This window comes from Trachypithecus francoisi, unplaced genomic scaffold (genome assembly GCF_009764315.1).
Source record: "Trachypithecus francoisi isolate TF-2019V2 unplaced genomic scaffold, Tfra_2.0 Lachesis_group7, whole genome shotgun sequence".
Lineage (NCBI taxonomy): Eukaryota > Metazoa > Chordata > Mammalia > Primates > Cercopithecidae > Trachypithecus > Trachypithecus francoisi.
The window spans coordinates 81530544-81543191 of NW_022681472.1; the positions used below are offsets into that span (position 1 = coordinate 81530544).

At 42.5% G+C, this 12648-nt stretch overlaps 1 non-coding gene across 1 annotated transcript; it reads left to right on the top strand.

Annotated features, from left to right (window-relative positions):
- Positions 1-11861: 11861 nt before the first annotated feature.
- On the top strand, positions 11862-11968 carry LOC117079746. The gene has a single exon (XR_004435588.1). It is a non-coding gene; the product is annotated as a U6 spliceosomal RNA (small nuclear RNA).
- Positions 11969-12648: the final 680 nt, after the last annotated feature.

Below are 12648 nucleotides of genomic sequence, written 5' to 3' on the forward strand. Positions count from 1 at the left end.
AGTCTGCAGCATAGAGAACTTCAGTGTGATCCAACCCTAACAGAGGAGCTGAGAAACCACAGGCCTCTGGATCTTCCTCTAGAAGAGGTCTGGGATCCAGGTGTTCTTACCTTGTTTAAGATGAAGCAAATGAAAGAAACATCACACTAACTAAGCAGCCAAGTGGCCTGAAGAAATGAAGACAGGCAGACAGTGCAGGAGCAGTGGCCTGTGAAGATCCAACCCAGTTAAGGTACACCAGCTGGTGCAGAGGTTCTCAATGTTTTGACCAAGACCCCTGCATTAGTCTATTTTCACACTGCTATGAAGATACTACCTAAGACTGGGTAATTTATAAAGGAAAGAGGTTTAATTGACTCACAGTTCTGCATGGCTGGGGAGGCCTCAGGAAACTTACAATCATGGCAGAAGGGGAAGCAGGCACATCTTACATGGCGACAGGAGAGAGTGAGTGTGTGTTTGGGGAAATTTCAAACACTTATAAAACCATCAGATCTCATGAGAACTAACTCACTCACTACCATGAGAACAGCACAGAGGAAACCACCGTCTTGATCTAATTACCTCCCACCAGGCAGGTCCTTAACACATGGGGATTATGGGGATTACAGTTTTTTTTTTGAGATGGTGTTGTACTCTGTCACCCAGGCTGGAGTACAGTGGTGTGATCTTGGCTCACTGCAACCTTCATCTCCCAGGTTCAAGTGATTTTTGTGCCTCAGCCTCCCGAGCAGCTAGGCTTACAGGTGTGTGCCACTATGCCCAGCTAATTTTTGTATTTTTAGTAGAGATGGGGTTTTGCCATGTTGCCCAGGCTGGTCTCAAACTCCTGACCTCAGGTGCTCCGCCTGCCTCAGCCTCCCAAAGTGCTGAGATTACAGGTATGAGCCACCGTGCCTGGCCAGTATTACAATTTGAGATGAGATTTGGGTGGGGACACAGAGCCAAACCATATCAACCCACAAGAAGAGATATGTTTTTTGTTTGGTTTATTTCATTTTATTCTCTAGAGCAGCCAGAAAGGGAGGAGATGTGTTTTATATCCATGACCCAATACACAGACACACAAACACAAAGACACATACACACACATATGCACACATGATCAAATTAAAATTGTTTTGGAAACAATAGTTACAATAGTATCTGTATTTTATTTTATGTAGATCTCAACCTTTATTGATTTCATGACCCCTGGTCAAAGTTTACAATTGGTCAAGATTTGAAAAAAAACCCTGAACTCATAAAAGTTCCTTAAGAAGCAGTGAGAGGGAGAAAAATTAGACATCACCTTCCCAATACTTCCAAGGGGGAAGAAATTCACATTTGAGGGGTCCCAGAAATATGTGAAGAAAAAGATAGTGTGACCCTGCCCCTGAGACACAAATGAAATAGTTTAAATGATGGATGACAATTTCAGAAATACCAAAATGGTTTTAAATGCTTTTTTGAATTAAGGAAACATAGTCTTTTTCCTGAACTGTGACTTGAATCAAAAGTATTTTGTTTTTCTTTTTTTCAAATATGCCATACTGGACGCCTTCAAAGTGTGACCAAATCAATGCATTATCTGAAGTAACTCAACTGGAACAAACCAAAACAACAAAACACTCTTAGAGCTGAACCAATATTTTGTTTCCTTCAAGCCTCAATGGAGCCTGAGACTAAAGGCTTCTGAAATGCTGATCCTAGAAGCTGAAGGGCCGTCTGCTCAAGCTGCTCTGCTTCCCTGACTTGCACCCTGTGTCTTAGCCATTGCCAGAGGCTCTTAGCTCCCCCAACAATCCCTAAATGCTCCAGGCTATAAATCTTTGCTCATGTAGCCCCTTCTATTTGGATGACTGTCCTTCCACCCCTTGGTTTTCTATCTGCTTGATGAGCACCTACTCGTTTTTTAAAACTCAGCTCAAGGATCACTTCATTTATTCATTCATTTATTCATTCAATTTCCAACAAGTTTTAATTGAAGGCTCACCATATGCCAAGACCCATGTTGGTTATTGGGGAAACCAAAGGTCAATACATAGTCTCTGTTTTAAAAGCTTACAGTCTAGTCAAGTGCAATAGGTTCTTGTATCATAATGTGGTGAGTACAATTCAAGAGGCCAGTAATTATTTCCAGAGGCCAGTGCTTCACTCCAGTAATCCCAGCATTCTAGGAGGCTGAGGTGGGAGGATCACTTAGGCCCAGGAATTCGAGACCAGCCTGGACAACATAGCGAGTAGTGAGACCTCATCTTTATTAAAATAATAATAATAATAAATACACAGGACATTATCAGAGCACAGAGGGAGAGCCCTTGACTTAATGCAATAAGTCATGTAAGGCTCCTTGAAGGAGCTGATGCCTGCCACAGCTGGAGAGGTGAGTAAAGAGGAAAGGCTCTAGGGTACAGCAACCATTTGAGTGAAATAGCATTATTTCTAATTTGGAGATAAAGAAACAGAGGCACAGAATCGCTAAATGTATTTCCCAAGGCACAAAGTTATAAAATAACAGAGCGGTATTTGATCCCAACACAAGCTAACTCTTAATCATTAACTCAAATGGTCTTTAATTAGCTGTAGAAATCCAAATGAGGGGGAGATACCAGTGGAGACTGGACAAACAAGAGGAAGAAACTGAATGGGTTAGGCATGGGCTATCAGATCCATGGTGGGGCCAAGTACTAAGCCTTGAGAAGACTTACAGAGGGAACAGAGTTTGGAGTAGGGATAGGGACAAACCCTATTGTGGTTTGGGACCTATGGTAAAGCAGGTCTGTAGCATCAAGTCCGTGCAGAGTATGCATATCATAACAGGGTTATGTTATGCTACATGACAGGGTCACCTGCTGGATGAGCAGTCATGATTTATTTTTATTTTTTTATTTTGTTTATTATTATTCTTTTTTTTTTGAAATGGAGTCTTGCTTTGTCACCCAGACTGCAGTGCAGTGGCGTGATCTTGGAGATCTCGGCTCACTGCAACCTCTACCTCCTGTGTTCAAGCGATTCTCCTGCTTCAGCCTCTGGAGTAGCTGGGATTATAGGCACCTGCCACCACGCCCAACTAATTTTTCTATTTTTAGCAGAGATGGGGTTTTGCCATGTTGGCCAGGCTGGTTTTGAACTCCCGACCTCAAGTGATCTGCCCGCCTTGGCCTCCCAAACAGATGGGATTACAGGCATGAGTCACTGTGCCCGACCTATTTTTTTGTTTTATTTTGTTACCCCAACCCATTACAGGGAATGAAGCAGTAATGGTTTCAAAGTCAAACTAAGCTAGGCATAAATCTCGTCTCTGGTAGTTATTACTAATGTGCCCTTGGACACTGCACTTATCCTTTATGAGTGTCCTTTTTTTTTTTTGAGATGGAGTCTCACCCTATTGACCAGGCTGGAGTGCGGTGGCATGATCTTGGCTCACTGCAACCTCTGCCTCCCAGGTTCAAGCTATTCTCCTGCCTCAGCCTCCCAAGTAGCTGGGATTACAGACAGGAGCCACCATGCCGGGCTAATTTTTGTATTTTTAATAGAGATGAGGTTACACTATGTTGACCAGGCTGGTCTCGAACTCCTGACCTCATGATCCGCCTGCCTCAGCTTCCCAAATTGCTGGGGATTACAGGCATGAGCCACCATGCCCAGCTGATTTATTTATCTATATACTAGGGAAGGCAATATCTACCTTATGGGGCTATGATGCGGATTAAATTAAGTGAGATTACATGTAAAAGTGCCAAACATATTTCCTGGAACACAACACATGTTTAATTCCCATTACTTTTACTTCCATATTGCATCCTTTAGGTGCTTTCTCTCACGTTAAGGAGACATGCCTAAGTGCTTCGACTTCCTCTGCCACAGACTGGGCAGGAGCTTGGAACCCAACCCCATTATGATACAAGTGAGTTCCTGGCAACAAACCTGACTGGAAGTGGCTCGGGACAGAGTGTCCCATGACCTGGAGCAGAACTTGTTAGATTAAAGATGGAAAAAACTGGGTCCATCTTTAAGAGCTGCCAAGTGAACCAGGAACCACCCATCCCCTGCAGGAAGGAACTGTTGTGTCATTAATAATACTTAGCATTGTCCTAGTGTTTTTCCAAGCTAATTAATTCTGTTCCAAATCCCAGAAAACAAACGACTGAGTGAGTTGGAGACAGACCTCTGTTTCTGAGACAGAAGGGTAGAGAAGCGTGTCCTCTGCAGTGACTGGGGAAAGAAAAAAGCCTCATCACCACTTCTTAAAGCCAAGTCACCCAGGGCGAGGAAAGGGCATTGAGTCCTGGGGATGGTGGGTACTTACCTCCCTATCTCCAAGATCTTCAAACAGGAACAGTCACCCGAAGTTGCAGATACAAGAAGGCTCACCCATCCCTAGGACATATTGCCTAGAAGTAGCAGGTGTTGGCAAGCTGGCTCCATGGTCCAGATGGAAAAGTTTACCCTTCTCTCTCTTCCTAGAGCACAGGACCAAGCTTATGTGCCAGGACATGACATGTATTTGACTGGTCAACTCTGCGCTATTTAACTCCATGAGTACTTACTTTACAGACAAGAATCTGGAAATACCAAAAATCCAACTCAGTCTCCTCCCTTCATGGGAGTGCAGAGTCAAGTGTGAGAGACCAAAGAGGCAGAAAGTTTCATTGTAAAGAGAAATACTCAGATGAGGGAGTACAAAGGATGTGTGGCAGTCCGAGAGTATGGAAAGGATTCCTGGAAAAGAATATTTTGAGCTGTTTGGAAAGATGATTAAAAACAATACAACAAAGAAATGGACAGAGGACTTAAGGTCAAGATGCTTAAAGTTAAGAAAAGGCAAAGCACATTCAGGAACTTGAACATAGTTCCTTGGAGAGCTGGGGAATTTCAATTTGACAATGACTCGCGTCATCACAAAGGAAAGAAAGGCTTGTGACAAGACAAACAAGTGTACAAATATGTACAGTACCCAATGAGGGTCCAGAGGAAGAAATAGATTAAAGGATAGGAGAGACTACTTTTGCCTTAAGGGGAAGGAAGAAGTCAGGGGCTGGCTAACGGGTAAGGGTCCTGGCTTGATGAGGCCAGATTTCTCAGGCAGAAGGCTGAGAAATTATTGTTACTGTTCTTGTTTCCTTTGTGGGGTCTGTGTGGTCACTGCAGAGTGCAATAGATATAAGAAATCTCAGGTGTGTGACTTTGCTTTTATTAGGCGGAAGACTGACAAATACTTAATCTGGCTTCATCCTGTTAGCAAATCGCTGACATCCTCCTTGCCAAAGGCTCCTACCCCATGAGATTGTATTTCAGTAGGTCTGGGTGGGGGCCCAAGAATCTACACCATAGCAAGCATCCCAGATGACAGAGATGCAGGACACCCACACACCTCATTTTGTGAAGAGTGGTGGAAAGGTCCTGGTGCCCCGGCTGTACTCAAATGTACCCTGACTTTCATCTTTTCTATTAGCAAAAAAAAAAAAATCCCAGAAGCTACATCACCCACTATGAGAGGGGCGTGGCACTGCAACCGAGATTTTTTTTGTCTTCTTCTAAAGTTCTACCTTTTCAAATCCAGAAGAGCTCCTGAAACATATTTTCACAGATTGTGTTCCTTATAGGAAGTCCTTCAAGGGAAGAAACACATCTTACTTGAAGGCACATCCCAGCTCCTAGCATAGACTGGCCAGGTGGATTGCAAATGCTTGTTCAATTAACGAAGCTGACTTCCTTTTATTTTCTGAAAAGTATCCTGTGCAAATTAGCAAGCATTATGTTAATTTGTATGGATACTCAACACCTAGGAGACTCCCTGCCCTAATTCTCTCTTCAAAAATGGGAATCTGGTCTCTAGCTATTCCAGGATTACAATTAGCACAGGGACTAATGATTTTGTGTGTTGGCAGTATTATGTTTCCTTCGTGGGGTCTGTGTGATCACTGCAGACTGCAGCCAACATAAGAAGTCTCAGGTGTATGACTTTGCTAGTCATCAGTTCTAGAACTCTGGAAAAGTGACTGCTTGTCTCCATGCTTCAATCTCCTCTTTAATAAAGTGAGAAAATTAGATTATTTCTTCATTGGTTCATTCGGTAACTATTTATCAAGCACATGCAGTGTGCCAAGCACTATCCTAGTTGTGGGGAGTCAATGGTCAATTAGACACATTCCATTCCCCCCCAATGACATAATGAAGAAAAATGACACCACCCACTATTCATACAATCACCCATATCCAAAATTTGGAAGCATCTTGGGACTGCCCTCCTTCTCTGATTCTATCAGTTACTAAGTCTAGATCATTCTATAGCCTAAATAATTCTGTAATCAATTTCCTCTTCTCTATCCTTACTGCAGTGAAATCCCAACCACCTCCTAAGTGGTCCCTGCCTCTCACATGACCTATTAAAGTTCGTACTGTTCTGTGGCCCTCCGTTGAGCTTTCTAAAACATAAATCTGATTCTGTTACTACTCTGTTTATACGTCTTTCCCTGACTCCCTGGAGTCATTAGATAAGTAATAATAGCTAATAGCAATTGTTAATTATGCATCAGGCATTTATCTAAATGCCTTTACATACTTCAACTTATTAGCTCACAGCAAGCACAGAAGGAAGGTGCCATCATTGTCCTCACGTATGCTGGTTATTTGTCTGTTAGCTGTCAGCTTCATTGCTGACTTCCTATGTTCATCTTTATAATGCAGGGGGTGTGGAAGCCTGCAAACTACATGTCATAGGCTGTGATCAGCTGCCTTCTGGTTGGGCTCTGCCAGTGAAAAGCCTTGGGACAGGACTCAAATGCTGGAGGGAAGGAGAAGTTAGATTTTGCCTTGTTTTGGTTTTGTTTTATCCCTGCTTTCACGGATGCCTTCCCCAGTGGTGACACATCAGTGGAAGTGCAACTTCTGGCCCCCTGCACAGCTTCAGGGACCATCTGATGGCAGTAACAGCAACTGCACCTCCAGAAGATCAGAAGCACATGCAGGCTGGGCTTCTGCCAAAGGCTAGTAAGAGCTCCCTGGCCTCTGAGTTTCTCCCTTCTCCCTTTTACTTTTCTACCTCTTCCAAAAGACTGTAACCAACTCCCTGTATTAAATCCCTCTCTGCTGGAAATACCTCCAGTGCAATCTACTTTCTTAACTGGGCACTGATGGGTACACCATTTAATGCACAAGGAGACCCAGGTACAGAGAGGTTAAGTAACTTGTCCCAAGGCTAGCAAGTAACATAAAACACAGATAAAGAAAAAGAAAAAAAACCAAGGTATTGAATTAAGTCAAGGTTTCTTAAGCATGTCACGCAAAGCCCTTCATAATTATCTTCCTCTCTCCATCCATATGCTATGGTCTAACTGGAAAGTGACACCTAGCAGGAGATTGTGCTTGGTTGTTTTTGTTAATAAATGAAGGAATGAATGCCAGATGTACCGTACTTGTATAAAACCCCAGCAGGATATGTGACTGCAGTGGACATTGGATGAATCAGTGAATAAATAAATAATAAACAAATGAATAAACTCCAAGCACACAACAAACAGATCTGGGTAGCAATTCCCTGCCTCTGTGTTCCTCCCACCCTCAGACTCAGAGCCCTAATGCATCCAAGAGACTGAATGTTCACATCACGTATACAGAGTAAGCATGCAATAAATGCATATTTATTAAACTAATGAAGAGAAGAATCCATCAAAAATTCAATCAATCAAGTCATTGCCCAATGATGTTTAAAATTCTAGTTTATTGAACCACAAAAATCTTCCAGAAAGAAGGCACAGAAGAAAACCTTTACATTTTCCTAAAAACAAAAACCTCTAATATAACAACCAGCAAACAATTAGACGTTAATGTCTCTAACCAAAAAAAAAAAACAGTTAATCTCAGGGGATATCCTGTACGAAAAGGGAAAAAACAATGAGTCATGGATTCTAACCTCCTGTTTATAACCGGGGCCCACAAATGATCTGTTGCCGAAGGAGAAGAAAGCCATTAATCTCCCAACTCAGGGAGCAATTTTATATTTTGAATAAAAACAAAATAAACAGCATTAAGGAGGGAAATAAATCAGATATGCAGTAATTAGATTGAAGGAGCCGGATTTTCCTGCCTAACACTCTCTTTGGAACTTCTGCCTTATCCATCAAAGCAAAAGTGTATCAGATGACATGGAGATTTTCCATTCCCTTTTCAGACAAAATTAGTCAGTTGATCTGAATAGTAATTTGACAGGACCCAGAAGGGAGAGCATGAGTGATGGGATTATAATAAATGCAGAAGAGGATGCTTAATAAACTTTGGTGAAGCCCTGGATCCTGCACTTTTCCTCTCCTACTCTCTGTGTAACTCCTGGTTTATGAAATTGTTCCTTAGGAGGCTTGGACTTTTTTAAAATAAAGAATCTAAAAAGGACCTTATTTGTTTTCTTACCCAGTATACTTATTTTAAAGATTTAGAAGATTCAGCCCAGAAACAATAATTTACTTTCTTAAGTTTCCACAACAAAATCAGCTGAAGCACCAGGATCAAAATCCTGGCCATGTGCCTCCCAGCCCTTTGCCTCAAAACTCAATAAAGACAAAAGCACAAACGAGACTGTGAAGTGGTTCCTTACCGAAGGGCAATCTTGGGTCTCATGCATCACTTTCTGGGTAGGAGACCCCTTGATACGGTTTGGCTTTGTGTCCCCACCCAAATCTCATCTTGAATTGTAATCCCCATGTGTCAAGGGAGAGACCTGGATAGGATCATTGGGGTGGTTTCCCCTATGCTATTCTCATGATAGTGAGTGAGTTCTCATGAGATCTGATGGGTTTATAAGGAGCTCTTCCCCCTTCACTCACCTCTCTCTCTCACCTGCTGCCATGTAAGTTGTGCCTCTTCCCCTTTGCCATAATTGTAAGTTTCCTGAGGCCTCCCCAGCCATGGGAAACTGTGAGTCAATTAAACTCCTTTCCTTTATAAAGCACCCAGTCTCAGGTGGGTCTTTATGGCAGTGTGAAAACAGACTAATATACCCTTTGATGTGAAACCACAGAGGAAGGCTGCTCCTCCCTTTTCAGGCTTCCTCTGGCATTTTCCCTCCAATCAGTCACTCTCTCCAGAGTCCTCTATCACTCATTTGCACCTTATTCTGAATTCTAATGATTAAGTTTTTTTCTCCCCATTATTTGGGAATGTCCTGCTAGCAGTTGTTTTTTCAGGAACAGTTTGGTAACTGATTCATTTGAGGCATAGACATAATGAGTTTCTCCCGATATATCTATAAACCCTTGCGTAGTTCCCTTTACTATTGTGAATGGAGTTCTGTGAGTAAGTTGTCCCTTTCCCTTTCATCTCCCACCATCCCATCTACCCCACGTGGGTCTATACATCTAAAGTTTAATAACCCTCCAGTGGAAAGAACAGGAAGACATCAAAAGATTAAAGATGCTCATCAATGCATTGGTTTCTAATAAAAATACAATAATTCAAAAGCAGAATATAAATGTCCATCATTAATGAACAGCTAAGTAAATAATGATTCATTATTCATACAACAAAAACCTATGAGGTATTAAAATAATATAGAGAAGAATATGTGTTAACATAAGATATTCAGGGTACATTGACAACATGGTTAATATGAAGATGTTATCAGATAGTAGTTATATGATTTAACTTATTACAGAAAAATGCAACAAGTTGTTACTGGAAAAAAGTATGACATGATAGTCCCAAATATGTGATATAAATATGACTTTTTATTACATTTCATAATATAGTAAACATATTCATTTTGTAAGAAAAACAACACAACGATGTTGTTTTTCTTATTTTTAACAAAATATCCAACCAGTCACTCTGCTTAATTAGACAAGCAATGAAAGTAATTTTGGCCAAGTGTTCTCTGTGACTGTAAATATTCAGAAGGGGCCTGGGTGGCCCCAAACTTGAGTCACTACTCTACTTTCTTTATTTTACCTCTTGGTTTTTTTTTATTTATGAAGTTTCATTTGAACAGAAATTTCTAAGGGCAGGTGTGTGTATGTGCTTTGTTCTGGTTTCTTTTTGAGTGAGTAGAATGGGTTCTTATCTGTGAACATTCGCTCGTTATGGACAACAGTAGGAACGTGAACAATTATTGAGAGTCTTTGATGTATCAGATGTCATCCTAGGGCTGTATCCAAATGTTATCCTGTTTATTTGTCATCACAGCTCCAAGAAGCAGGTATGACTTCTGCTCATTTTGAAGCATAGGCATAGAGGCTTGCAAAGATGCAGGGACCTGCCCCAGCTCATGCAGGTGGGCAGTGGTGGGCGGAGAGTGGTGAGAACCAGTCCCATCTCCTACTACCCACTGCAAGCAGGCTACCAGTTTGGCTGGGGGTTGTTGGTTGAAGTGTATCCCCCAACACCTGAAACTAAACTCATATATTGAAGCCCCAACTGTGCCCCACCTAGTATCTCAGAGTGTAAATTTAATATAATATAACCTTATGTGGAGATAGGGTCTTTACAGAGACAGTCAAGCAACAATGGTTAATGAGCGGGCTCTAATCTAATAGGTATACTTAAAAAGACTGGTAAATATAGATACTTAGTAAATATATATACTTATAGGGACTGGTGTCCTTGTAAGTAGAGGAAATTTGGACACAGACGCATCCAGAGGGAAGATGATGTGAAGACACAAGGAGGTGATAGCCATTGCAGACCAATGAGAGGAGCCTAGGAAAGATTTCTCCTTCTGTTGACTAAAGAAAAAATGAAGCTTTTAAAGAATTAAAGGTAGCTTCATTCAGAAGCCTTACTGAGCAGCACAGACTGAGGCTAATAGGCCAAGAACAGCCCTTTAGAGAGGTCCTATCAGACTGCCCTGAGACAGTATTTAAGCCAATGCCCGTATACAGGTGGTACAGGTGGTGGAGGTTTAATATGGGCAAAATCACATCAAACTTGCCAAGAAGCTACATTAAAGCAGAGTTTAATCATCAAGGTTACCCAGATGTACATCAGAGTACTCTGATGTACATCTGGTTACAGACTACAGAGGCATAATCACTATTTCCGTCAGACGTTGTTTTCTAAAGTGTAGGAAAAGGCAAAGTCTAGGGCCATTTATCTTTTAAGGAATGTAGTACTCAGGCAGGAGACGGGGGGCCGTGTGCTCTATCCTGTTTTGTCTTCAAAGAATCCTCCCAGAGAGCTGCACTTTGTCCCAGCATCAGGGGCTTTGTGAAATTATGCTAGCAAGCAGAAGTGAGCAAATACAGCTTTTTGCATCTGCTACTTTGTCTCATACTTCACAGCCCTCAAAGGAGCCAAGGCTGCAGACGCCTTGATTTTGGACCTCCAGCCTCCAGAACTGTGAGAGAATAAATTTCTGTTGTTTAAGCCACTCAGTTAATAGTTCACTGTTGCCGGCCGGGCACGGTGGCTCAAGCCTGTAATCCCAGCACTTTGGGAGGCCGAGACGGGTGGATCACGAGGTCAAGAGATCGAGACCATCCTGGCTAACGCTGTGAAACCCCGTCTCTACTAAAAAATACAAAAAAACTAGCCGGGCGAGGTGGCGGGCGCCTGTAGTCCCAGCTACTCGGGAGGCTGAGGCAGGAGAATGGCGTGAACCCGGGAGGCGGAGCTTGCAGTGAGCTGAGATCCGGCCACTGCACTCCAGCCCCGGCGACAGAGTGAGACTCCGTCTCAAAAAAAAAAAAAAAAAAAAAATAGTTCACTGTTACGGCAGCCCTAACAAACCAATAAAGTGAGTTACCTGGTATCACATGAAACATCAACTGTGATGACAGAAAGGTGCCCTTAAGAACACAAAACAACTGGGGTCTACTATGTGGAAGCCGAAGTTTGCAAGGAGTGAAATTGCAGGAAAGGAAGAAATGCCAGTAGAAGAGAGGCCCCAGGTGCTCGCTCTGGCAGCACATATACTAAAATTGGAACGACATGGAGAAGATTAGCATGGCCCCTGTGCAAGGATGATACACAAATTTGTGAAGCGTTCTCTATTTTTAAAAGTTAACATTTTTTTTAAAAAGACAGGAGATCCCAGGAAGCCCTGCTGCCTCTCTGCCCACCCTGCCCAGGCCAACTCTGCTACCAGGAAGAAATTCACAGGGCCAAATTATTCAGTCATGTGTATTGAGGCTGGAAATGCATTATTTAATTTTTTGCAGCAGATGTACCTTTTTAACACTGTTTTGTTTCAGGCTAAAATTACAACATTAAAATTTAATATTCAAACGTTAGCATGAGCTCGCATTTCTTGAATGTCCACTCACCGTTTTCCTCCAGCATATGTGGAATGGCAACAGGGGAGGGGTGGGAAGAGGACAAGGCTGTGGCTGCTGGTCTTATCTCTGCATCTCAGTGGCTCTGTGGCCTTGACCACATTGCTCCACTCTTCTAGGGTTCGGTTCCCTCCTCTCTCAAATGATGGAAATAACCTGGGTGTTCTAGAAGTCTCCTGCAGCTCAAAGTATTCCCCAGTCTGTATATTTCTGGAGACTGGAGGGAGCCAAGAAGTGATGGACAAAAGATGCCTGAGCGGAACTGATACGTATCTGCACTTTTGCCATCATCAGAGGTCGGAGGGGTCTTGGAGAGAGCCATGAACATGAGCGTCTCCAAGTGTTGATAGGTGTGTGGCCTCAGCAGGGTCCCTCCAGACTTTTAGGGAGACAAGCAAATATA